Raw genomic sequence first — 13,031 nt, 5'->3', positions numbered from 1 at the left:
AGACCTGTGACTGGGGGTGAGTGTTTGCGTGTTTGCATTGTCAGCACTCCGTCCATCATCCTTTTGTGTCACTAATTAGGAACAACACTTATTGCGGGACTGACTGGTAGTGTCTGGGGGGTCTATGACGGAAGAGAGGTGAGGTCCCATGAGGGCTTGGAAAGTCAGAAGGGTGGCCTGCCTGGTACGGTAAGGTCCCGGGCTCTGGTCTTTTTGAATAAACAATTGCAGTGAAGGGCTCTACCGAGTGGGAGCAGTCAAGTAGTGATGAAGAGTGCCTTCAGGACTTGACCCTGACCCATGATGGGGGTGAGGCAGGCTGCTGGGTTCGCTCCCCTGGAGATGGTGCAGCCTGTTGTAAGAGGAAAGAGCAGTGTGGGCCTAGCTGTCCTGTGGCACCCAGACAGTATGCGTCATCCAAAAACTACAGTGCTTGGTATCATCTATAACAGTCCATGGGAGCACTTGGGTGCCTAAGATGGGGGAATGCAAGCTGAATGGGCTCTCTTAGACAAACAACACCCTACAGTATGGCTCCTCCAGAAATGACACAAGCATGCCTCTGTGAGGCCAAGAGTGGGGTGTGAAGTCACTGAGTCAAAACTCTGAAAACAGCTGTAGCCTCCTGAGAGAACCAAACATCTGGTATGGAAGTACACCTCGAGGACATTGACTGGTGTTTGAGGCAAAATGCCTTATGGCAAATAGGCTTCCCAGAGTGAGTGCAGGGTCCCTCAGCTGAGCAGTTTTTAGAGGAGTGGATTATGGACACGTTCTGGCCCCAGATGGCTCTCTAAATTCTTCTCGGGGATAGATCCCATAGGTCACTAGTGGTGCTGCCTGCTGGCCCCCGCACACCCAGAGCACTGTGAGTGCTGTTGTTCAGCTACAGGGACCATGTGTGATGCTATTGTGCAACATGTTTGAAAGGTGGGCTGTTGCATTTCGAAAATGATTCCATTCTGGTCTTCCGAGACTATACTAAGAGTGTGCAAGAAAAAATTAATACCTTTTTGGTCATGAAAGAAAAACGGAGAGACCTGGGGGCATATTTATACTCTGTTTGCGCCGGAATTGCATCGTTTTTTTTTACGCAAATCCGACGCAAAGCTAACTCCATATTTATACTTTGGCGTTAGACCCGTCTAGCGCCAAAGATCTTGGAGTTTGCGTCATTTTTTTGCGTGGGCACCTACCTTGTGTTAATGATATGCAAGGTAGGCGTTCCCGTCTAAAAAATGACTCCAAGGCATGTGCGCCTTATTTAAACTCCCGTGCAAAAATGACGCACGGGAGTGGGCGGGTAATAAAAAATGACGTCCAGCCGCTTTTGCGTCATTTTTTAACGCCTGGTCAGGGCAGGCGTTAAGGGACCTGTGGGCTCGGAAGGAGCCCAGAGGTGCCCTCCCATGCCCCCAGGGACACCCCCTGCCACCCTTGCCCACCCCAGGAGGACGCCCAAGGATGGAGGGACCCATCCCAGGGAACTTAAGGTAAGTTCAGGTAAGTATTTTTTGTTTTATTTTTTTGTGGCATAGGGGGGCCTGATTTGTGCCCCCCTACATGCCACTATGCCCAATGACCATGCCCAGGGGACATAAGTCCCCTGGGCATGGCCATTGGGCAAGGGGGCATGACTCCTGTCTGTGCTAAGACAGGAGTCATTTCAATGGGGGTTGGGAGTAAAAAAAAATGGCGCAAATCGGGTTGAGGCTAATATTTTGCCTCAGAACTGACTTGCCCCATTTTTTGAGGCCCAAGCTCCATTTTCCCCTACGCCGGCGCTGCCTGGTGTGGGTCATTTTTTTTGACGCACACCAGTCACCTACGCCGGATAGCGTCATTCCATAAATAAGGCGCCCGCATGGCGCTTTGGAATGGCGTTAGCCGGCGTTAAAATCTTTGACGCACAACTGCGTTGGCGCAGTTGTGCGTCAAAAAGTAAAAATATGGCCCCTTAGCTTCCAGTGCAGTCTGATATATATGGCAACACTCTGCATACAGCTTTAGGGTAAGGCCAATTTCTTTCCTGTGAAGGAGGAGGCATGGGAGTGATTTGAAACTGTTATGGAAGTAGTGTTGGGTCCCTCTGATGCCCACAGAAACTAACAACAAGTAGAGGACATGGCCCTATAGGCTGGGGAATATCTGGTGCATAGAACAACTGAAGATCCCGGGCTGCATTGTGTACAGACTGATGGAACACTGAGAGAGGCGTCTGCGGACTCTGATGGGGACAGACTTTCCCGTGTGAGCAGCTGTAACCCAAAGCTGAACAATATTGCAGAGACACATATGGCTGAGCAGGAATGATATGGGTGGAGGGTCCCCGCGTGGAGGCCTAAAAATAATATACGTTCGAATTGACATTGCAGCTATGATCAGGACGGGCAAGGCACAATTCTTTGTGCGCAGAGGGCTGAGTGAAGTGTGTTCCGAGTTTGAATGGCCCTGCTTGCTGCATATGCAGTAGAGGGGATTGGTTGCCAATGGGAGGTACTCCTCCACAGTGTTGTCTGAGGGGGGTGGCTTTAGGGATATCCTTGTTTTAATTTGACTGTTTAGAGTACTGTTGGAAAGAGTAGACTCTCCCCTTCCCAAAATATCTCTTCCTAGTAGATCCTTTCTTGGGGATTACCACAAGAGGGAAATCTCTGAGCAGGGGTCCACCCATTAGACACCAGGGGGCATGTTTGGAAGGTTTGGACCACTTACACCCCTGGCAATGGGTTATTGTTCCCCCTAACCAGCCCCAAAATTCGTTCTGCCCCTCACTGGGGTATATTGGATGTCATTACCTCTGGGGTTGTTTGGGCAGAAAGCCTACTAGACACCAGGATAGAAAGCCCCTTAGACACCAAGATTTTTTTTTTTTAAGTGGGTTTGGGCAGCTTCCATATGCATCTGCCCTCCTCCCTCCAAATCACATACAACAGGTTTTATGACCCCCTTTGATGTTTTATTTCAATGTGCCCCAAAGCCCTCCATGTCCCAGTGAGTTTATTAGGAGGGGTGTGTGCCCCCCATGCCCTCCCCACGGAACTCCCATTGACCTTGGTCTGTTGTAGGTACTAAGGGGCATATTTATACTCTGTTTGCGCTGGAATTGCGTCGTTTTTTTTAACGCAAATCCGACGCAAAGCTAACTCCATATTTATACTTTGGCGTTAGACCCGTCTAGCGCCAAAGATCTTGGAGTTTGCGTCATTTTTTAGCGTGGACACCTACCTTGCGTTAATGATATGCAAGGTAGGCGTTCCCGTCTAAAAAATGACTCCAAGGCATGTGCGCCTTATTTAAACTCCAGTGCAAAAATGACGCACGGGAGTGGGCGGGTCAGAAAAAATGACGTCCAGCCGTTTTTGCGTCATTTTTTAACGCCTGGTCAGGGCAGGCGTTAAGGGACCTGTGGGCTCAGAAGGAGCCCAGAGGTGCCCTCCCATGCCCCCAGGGACACCCCCTGCCACCCTTGCCCACCCCAGGAGGACGCCCAAGGATGGAGGGACCCATCCCAGGGAACTTAAGGTAAGTTCAGGTAAGTATATATATATATATTTTTTTTTTGTGGCATAGGGGGGCCTGATTTGTGCCCCCCTACATGCCACTATGCCCAATGACCATGCCCAGGGGACATAAGGCCCCTGGGCATGGCCATTGGGCAAGGGGGCATGACTCCTGTCTGTGCTAAGACAGGAGTCATTTCAATGGGGTTGGGAGTAAAAAAAAATGGCGCAAATCGGGTTGAGGCCAATATTTTGCCTCAGACCTGACTTGCCCCATTTTTTGACGCCCAAGCTCCATTTTCCCCTACGCCGGCGATGCCTGGTGTGGGTCATTTTTTTTTACGCACACCAGTCAGCTGCGCCGGCTAACGTCATTCCATAAATAAGGCGCCCGCATGGCGCATTGGAATGGCGTTAGCCGGCGTTAAAATTTTTGACGCACAACTGCGTTGGCGCAGTTGTGCGTCAAAAAGTATAAATATGGCCCTAAGTCCATCCACATAAATAGGGTAGCATTTTTATCAAGATAAGTGGGGAAAGCCTGGATGGTAGGAATTGTATATCTCTCTGCAGATTGTGGAAGGATAGCTTGCATGGGCCTTTAGCCAAAGTTTGAGGTTTTAAGGGCATTGTTGGTAAAAAAACATTATGGAAACAATGTGACGTACCTCACCCTGGACTCCATTAGGTGTCTAGCTTTTAGAAATGTCTGTCTGGGTTTGGTAGGTTTCCATGGTTGCCAGTTGACCTAAGGCCCAAAATCCACACCAATCCAAATTGCAAAAAAGGGTCAGGTTTCAGTGGAAAAATGTGGTTTATCTATGTTCCCTTTTGGGCCCATTGCTGGTACAATAGAAAGGCCCACGTGCACAAGCAAGGTACTATTTTTACTGGGAGACATGGAGGAACACTGAATGTTAGGAAATATGTGGTTCCCCACAGATTCCAGTACTATCACTCATAGGAATGTGAGGAAAATATCTGTTTTTAGACAAGATAACTGCAAGGCCATCTGGGTAAGAAAGGTGTATGAGAGCCATAATAGTCATGTCAACCTGGACCCTCCTACATACCTAGGTTTTGGAAATGCATGGGTATAGTAGGTTGCTATAAGTGCTGATTAAGCTAAGACCCAAAATCCATAGCTATCCAAAATGTAAAAGGGTCCATTTTTAGTGATATATACTTGTTGTGTGTTGGGCCCTTTCCTGTCACAGGCGCATGACCCGCCCACACAAGTGAGGTGAAAAGAATTTTGTGGATCTCCACATATTCCAGAAACTTCCCTCACAGAAATGTGAGGATAATCTGTGTTTTAACCAAAGATTGAGGTTAACAGAGGCTTCTGGTAATAAAACCTCATGAGAACTGCACACGTCTCCACCACCACCTGCACACCCACTGGTGCCTATTTGTCAGAAAATGTCTGGGAATGGTAGATTTCCCTGGGGGGAAGGCTGATCTGGGGCCCAAAGTACACAACTACACAGATTGTAAAAAAAAGCATAGATACTGCTGAGGGAAATAACATTTTTCTTAGTCATGGTATCTGTTGCAAGTGCTAGGCCCAGCCATACAGGTGGGATACCATTTTTATTGAGATATGCACAGAAATACAGACTAATAAAACAGTTGTTATAACCAATTGAGTTTTACTGTGACTTCCAAACGCTAGCCAGTGTGGAAGAAAGAAAACATTTTGAAAATGCCCCCTGAATCAGATGATAGTATGGGTAACCCCAAAGTCAGAGATGACAAATAACCACTGTTCCTAAACACATTGGCCCACATTATGACATTGGCGGTAAATCCCACTTACCACTATGCCGATTGCCGCAAACATGACGGCGCCGCCGCGGATATCCGCCAACCATATTATGACACACACATACCAATCCGTCAATATACAGCCACACACACAAGTTCGCCAGCCCAAAGGTCAGTGATGAACTGGCGTTATCCAAATTCATACTGTTACGCCAACAGAACAACACCCACAATATTATGACCCACGAATCACTGCGGCGGCCATTCAATGGCGGTAAACCATTGGCGGTACATACCGCCGTGCTCAAAATACACATGCAAAACAACTCCACATTGGACAATTTAAATAACAAACACCTGACACCTATACACACACCACACCCACACATCCACACCACTGGAAAAAACACACCCACATTACCCACAACCCTTTACGACTATAAACCATTGCCAACAGAGAAAGAGACAGCAAGAGCACCCACACAACCAGAGTCACATACCACCATCACCTATACACCACCCACGCACCTCACAACACTCACCCCAACACATCACCCTACACACCCTCACCCACACCACTCACACCACACTCATGGCACCACAATGACATCCCAGGTTCTCTGAGGAGGAGCTAAGGGTCATGGTGGAGGAAATCATCTGGGTAGAGCCACAGCTATTTAGATCAGAGGTACAACAGATATCCATTGCTAGGAAGATGGAGGTATGGCGGAGGATTGTGGACAGGGTCAACGCCCTGGGACAGCACCCCAGAACAAGGGATGACATCAGGAAGAGGTGGAATGACCTACGGGGGAAGGTGCGTTCCATTGCAGCAAGACACCAGCTCGCAGTACAGAGGACTGGCTGTGGACCCCCATCTCCTCCCCCACAACTAACAACATGGGAGGAGCAAGTCTTGGCAATCATACATCCTGAGGGCCCGGCTGGAGTAGGAGGAGGACTGGACTCTGGTAAGTCAACTCTCTATTACTATCACCCCCCTACCTGCATGCCATCACATACCCCCAACCTCACCTTCACTCCCATCACTCCACCACCTCCCACACACCCCACCATCACACATCACTCATCCCAATGTCAATCCCTGCATGCCAACTCAATGTATGGACACCACTCACAGACCTGCATGGACACCTATCGCCAAAGCATGCACACTGGAGAGAATCACCTACCCCACCAAATAACAGCTCACACAAGGCAAAGCTGCCAGGGCAATAACAACCATAGAGGGCAACACACCAATGCACAATAGGTCACACAGAGACAATAACACTGCATTTACATCCCCACAGGTAACTCAGCCAATGTCACCGGCAAAGAGGTGCCAGCAACATACAGTCCCCCCACACAAGAGGCCCACAGTGATGACAGCAGCTCTGGTCGCCTGGATCTGGATGACCAACTTGGCCCATTAGGCACCTCCGGACAGTCGGTTACCCAGGCACACTCTCACACCACCACAGAGCCTCCCCCCTCAGGAAACACCACCACAGCACCCACCCAGCGGGCCCATACCTCTGTTTTCACGACACGTCAATCAGCAGTGTGTCCACCACTACAGGGACCCTAGGCCACCCCAATAACACAGGACAATCAGGGACCTCGTGTCAGTGGCAGTGAGCATCCGGTTCAGGGTACAGAGGCACAGGACAACAGGGAAGCTGGGAGGACTGCTGTGCAACAGGGAGAGGAGAGACCCAGGTAACAGGCCCTCCAGGAGGCACTCACTGTGATCCTGGGAGCATACCAACATTCCCAGGATACGCTGGGCCAGATCCTGGACAAGTTGCAGGAGAACGTGTAGCTGCAGGAGGGACAGTAACTGGAGGACTTGAAGGACATCAACACCACCCTGGTCTCCATTGCAGGGGTGCTGGAAGACATGGCCAACAGTATGAAGGAAGCAGTGGCACACCACCGGGCCCCTGACACTAGCCAAACCACTGAACAGCCCTCCACCTCCGCTACCGCTTGTCGACATGAGGCCCGCCACAGGACCAACAGGCCACCAGCACCCCTCCCCCTGCAGAAGGAGAACCACCCCCCAAATATTCCCTGTGATCCAGGCAGAAGCCAGAGACTATTGCCAAGACCCCCGCCAGGAAATAAGACTCCTGATTGTCACCCTTGTGTCCCACTCTGTCACACTGTCCACCTTGAACTGCCATTGCTCCCCTTCCTATGCCCCCTCGGACAATGCAGCTTTGATACAATTAGACTAGACTCTAAACTGGGCTTTCCTCCATCATCAACCCAGCCCAGTGCACTACCCCCTCTTCTTCAGAGCACTTCAATAAACAATGTTTGATAAAATACAATTATGGTGTATGTCAAATGTTTTCAAAATGTATTCATTTAACCAGGTTCAAACATTGCAATTCATCTGTACAGTAAAGTTTACATTGGAAAGATCTGTAGTTGGCTACACTGAACACACCAGGGCAATAGTAGGAAACCAACATCTGCAAAAAGAGATGCCAAAGGATACAGGGAGTGGGCATAGAAGTAGGAATACACAGCCTGCCAGTGACAATGTCACACATCAAACTGTCAATTATATGTGTATTAACACTGTCTTACCTGTGTCTCATTGGAAGTATTGACAAATAATTGCATTTCTGTCGTCCTCACCCTCATTCTCTGCCTCCTCATTGTCACTGACCACAGGATCCACTGCTGCCACACAGCCATCTCCAGCCTCCTCCTGCAGAAAAGGCACCTGGCGACGCAAGGCAAGGTTGTGCAACATACAGCATGTCAGGGTGATCTGGCAGACCTTCTTGGGTGAGTAGCACAGGGATCCACCTGTTAGATGGAGGTAACAAAACCTGGCCTTCAGGAGCCAAAGGTCCTCTCTATAATCCTTCTTGTTTGCCCATGTGCCTCATTGTAACATTCCTCTGCCCTTGTCCTGGCGTTCCTCACAGAGGTCAGTAGCCATGAGTGGTTGGTGTAACCAGAGTCTTCTGCAAATATCGAGGGACAACTGTTAGCCACACACTTACCCTTAGGGCCCACACCATACCCATACAACAACATCCGGGTGGGAACCAGGGCTCACCTATTAGCCACACCACGGGGTTCGGAGTTGGGCCATCACATTTGGGATGCTGCTATTCCTCAGGATAAAGGCATCATGCACAGACCCAGGATACTTTGCATTGACGCAGGAGATGTACTGGTCCGGCAGGCACACCGCCTGGACATTCATGGAGTGAAAACTCTTTTGATTTCTGAACACCTGTTCATTTCACCAGGGGGGTGCAAATCCAATATGTGTTCCATCGATTCCCCCAATGAAGTTGGGGATATGTCCCATTGCATAGAAGTGGGCTTTCACGGTAGCCAAATCCTCCACCTGGGGGAAAACGATGTAGCTGCACATGTGTTTAATCAGGGCAGACAACACTCTGGTCAGCACTATTGAGAACATTGGCTGTGACATTCCTGCTGCCAAGCCCATGGTCACTTGGAAAGAGCCAGTTGCTAGGAAATGGAACACTGAAAGGATTTGCACAAGAGGGGGGATCCCGGTGGGCTGATGGATAGCAGATATTAGGTCAGGCTCAAATTGGGCACACAGCTCTGAAATTGTGGCCCTGTCAAGTCTATAGGTGATGATAATGTTCCGGTCCTCCATTGTTGCCAAGTCCACCAGGGGTCTGTAACACAGGGGATGTCTCCATCTCCTATTCATATGCAGCAGTTGCAATCTATGGGGCAAAAGAGTGAGCAGCTGGTCATTATCTCTTCGTTACAACCACTACAGTTCAATGCATATTGTGATTGTACCATTATTTTGTTGGAGATGTCCAAATAGTGCATTTGTGTACTGTGACACAGTTAGGGTCCGTGGCCTGCACCCCCCCCCCCCCCCCCTGAAATGGCATCCGCCTGTCCTCTATGGAGGGACAGGTGGAATTTAGGTAATTCCACTGCCGTTGTGCGCTGTTGCAGGGAGGCGGTCGAGAACCGCTGTGCAACTCCTCATTGGTTATCATTGGGCCCTATGTGGTACAGAAGCCAATGGTGATGTACGCCGGTGGTGACGGTACACACTGCAGCAGATGTGACTGCCATTTTCTATCTGTGCACTCACTTGCTACCTGACCTTCAACAGGAGAGGACCTACACTGCATGTGTTGCTGTGACCCATGTCTGGAACCAATTATGGCTCATCTTACTGGGGAAAGGGCCCCTGCCTTCACCTCAGCGGAGTTGGAGCGACTGGTGGATGGGGTCCTACCCCAGTATGGACTGCTGTATGGGCCTCCAGAGCAACAGGTGAGTATATGCATGGGGCATGAATGCATGGAGTGCTGTGTGTGAAGGCCTCATGTAGGGGGGTGGTGGATGGGCCCTGGGCAGCGTACAGCATGTATGGTGGGCCATGTCTGTGCTAATGGGGATTGGAAGGGGCATGGTGGGCCATGAGTGTAACAGGCAGGATGGTCAGACTACTACCTTTCCCTGTATCTATTTCCCTGCAGGTTAGCGCCCATTAAAAGAAGTGCCATCGCCAAGGATGTGCGGACCCTAGGAGTCTGCGGCAGGTAGAGCACCCACTGTCGGAAACAGTGGGAGGACCTGAGACACTGGGCACGGAAGATGGCAGAAGCCCAGCTGGGGATGGCCTCCCAACGAGGAAGGGGTGTCCTTCAAACCCTAACCCCCTTGATGGCCCGCATACTGGCGGTGGCCTATCCGGAGCTAGTTGGGCACTTGGGGGCATCACAGCAGCCACAAGGGGTGAGTAGAGTGACCTAATTTACAACTTATGCCTGGTGGGGTGGTATTCAGGTGGGAGGTGTGGGCCCCGTGGGTGCCCCTAGGCCAGACCTGGCATTAAAGAGTAGGTCCCATGTTGGGCAGGATTCTGATGTGAAAGTCCTCCAACCAAACTAGTAGGCATCCACTACTGGGCAGGGGTCTTTGGGTCTGAGGTATGCTACAATTTGCGTTAGATGTCCCTATCCATGGGCTTGTGACTAGCATTGTGACTAGTAGTGCATTGCCTAATGTGTAGGGTTGTTCCCTGTGTGTGAGTGTGTTGTGTACGCCATTGAACAAGTGTATCCTTTGTCTCTCTCCCCCTTTTTGTTTTGTCACCCTGTCATTATGTGCATTAGCATAATCTGGCGGAGGAGCAGAGGCACCGGTGATGGAGGGAGGTGCATCCCACAGGACCCAGGAGGTAAAATCCACCGACGGTGAGGGCACCAGTGGGACAGAGGGCGGGGAGAGCACCACAGCAGAGACTGGAGGGGACAGTTCGGACACGGATACCTCCTCTGATGGAAGCTCCCTGGTGGTGGTGGACACCTTTGTGCCCACCCCAGCTACAGATAGAGCCATCACCCCGTACCAGCACCGCACTCCCAGCAGCCCACCAACGAGTTTCCCATGCCCGCTCACCCAGGAGGGTGGCCATCTCCTTCTCCCCAGGCAGCTCAGGCCTTGCCCTAGTTAGCCCTGCTGCCCTGAGTGAGGAGGCTATTGACCTCCTGCGATCCATCTCTGTTGGCCAGTCAACCATTGTGAATGTCATCCAGGGGCTGGCAGCCCAAATGCAACAGTCCATTGCATTTCTAGAGGGCATTCACACTGGCTTGGCGGACCAACAGAGATCAATCCAGGCTCTGGCTTCCTCTCTGATGGCAGCCATTGTCCCTGTTTCCACCCTCCCCCTTCCAACTTTCTCTTCCCAATCACATTCCCCTCAACCCCAACCTATCCCAAGCACACAGTCAGACGAGCATGCACCCAGGACAACACAGAAGAGTGGACATGGCAAACACAAGCACCACACTTCATCCCACAGGCACTCACACAAACACCATCCAGAATCAGACATACCAACATCCACTGCCTCCACTGTGTCCCCCTCCTCCTCGTCCTCCACCTCCCTCCCAGTTTCATCTCCACTCACACCTGCATGCACTACATCCTCATCCATTACCACCATCACCAGCACACCTATCAGTACACACCCATCTTTTGCAGTCACCACCCCCACGTCCATACACACGTCCCCTGTGACCTCTCCCACTGGGTCTGTGCCCACTCCTCCCAAAGTACACAATTGCAAGCACTCAGACACCCAACAGCCATCCACCTCACAACAGCATCCAACCCATGCACCTGCACCCAAACACAGCAGACTGACACCTCCTACCACCACTCCCTCTTCCTCCACTCCCAAGCCATCTCCCTCTTCCCACCCCAATGTCCCTAAGAAGCTTTTCCTCGCCAACATTGGCCTCTTCCCTAGCCTACTCCCCGTCCCTCACGTCAGGCCAGGGTGTTCAAAACCCAGGCAAGCACCTCAGTCACCCAGTCCACGGGTAGAGTAGTGTCCCCAGCTACTCCAAGTGGGAAAGGATCCTGGCCACCAGCCAGACAGACAGGAAGGGTGCCCCAAGTGCATCAAGGAAGGGCAAGGAGTCAGCCCCAGCTGCAGGAAGGAAGGACAAGGAGGCAGCCCCAGATGCAGGAAGGAAGACAAGGAGACAGCCCCAGCTGCAGGACGGAAGGGCAAGGAGTCAGCCCCAGCTGCAGGAAGAAAGGGCAAGGAGGCAGCCCCAGCTGCAGGAAGGAATTGCAAGGGGCCTGCAACAGCAGGCAGTAGAGACAAGGGGCCTGGTGCTGGGACTCAGTCAGAGCCCCCATCACCAACCAAGGTGGTGCAGCCGTCCGAGGCTGCAGGGGGTGTGCTGGGCCCCCCCCACCACTGCCAGCACCGCCACCAGCAGCAGCAGCAGCAGCCCCAGTGGGCAGCCATCAGAGGCTGTAGGGGATGGGCTGGAGCCTCCCGCCACCGCTGCCAGCACCACCACCAGCAGCAGTAGCCCCAGTGGGCAGCTGTCCGAGGCTGCAGGGGATGAGCTGGAGCCTCCCCCACCACTGCCAGCTCCACCAGCAGCACCACCACTGCCACCACTGAGCAGCCGTCACCACCGGCGGACAGTGTGTAGTCCTGCATCCATGGGCTGTTGTGCGGTCTGGCCCCTGCAAATCCTGTGGGTCTCACACCCAGGTGAGAGACTGTGACCTTTCACTGCCCAAGATCTGCATCACAGGGCACGTTGCCCCCTCCAGAACCAGTGGAGAAGCCATCCACTCACCCCATCCTCCTCAGTATGAAGCTCACAGGACATGATGCCCCCTCCAGAATCAGTGGAGAAGCCATCCACTCTCCCCATCCTCCCCAGGATGAAACTCACAGGGCACGATGCCCCCTACAGAACCAGTGGAGAAGCCATCCACTCACCCATCCTCCCCAGGATGAAGCTCACAGGGCACGATGCCCCCCCAGAACCGGTGGAGAAGCCATCCACTCACCCAATCCTTCCCATGATGAAGCTCACAGGGCATGTTGCCCCTCCAGATCATATGGGGTATTCATCCACTTGAAAGACTGTGGCCTTGCACTCCCCAGGATCAAGCACAGGGCATGTTGCCCCCTCCAGAGCATGTGGGCAAGTCACCCACTTGAGAGACTGTGGCCTTGCACTCCCCATGACCTAGCGCAGGGCATGTTGCCCCCTCCAGAGCATACAATACATGTTTTACCACATGAATTGCTGTATAGTCGGTATGCAATGAAAAATTATTCCAATTATTGATTCAGTTTATTGGCTCTGGGTATTGCACGTTTTTGGGATACCTACAACCCATATATATTACCTATTTTTAATCTGTGAATTTCTTCTTTGTTATCATCAACCTCACCTCTCATGT

The sequence above is a fragment of the Pleurodeles waltl genome, chromosome 9 (genome assembly GCF_031143425.1).
Source record: "Pleurodeles waltl isolate 20211129_DDA chromosome 9, aPleWal1.hap1.20221129, whole genome shotgun sequence".
NCBI classification, from domain to species: domain Eukaryota; kingdom Metazoa; phylum Chordata; class Amphibia; order Caudata; family Salamandridae; genus Pleurodeles; species Pleurodeles waltl.
The sequence above is the reverse complement of the archived record's forward strand: the minus strand, read 5'-3'. Positions refer to the sequence as shown.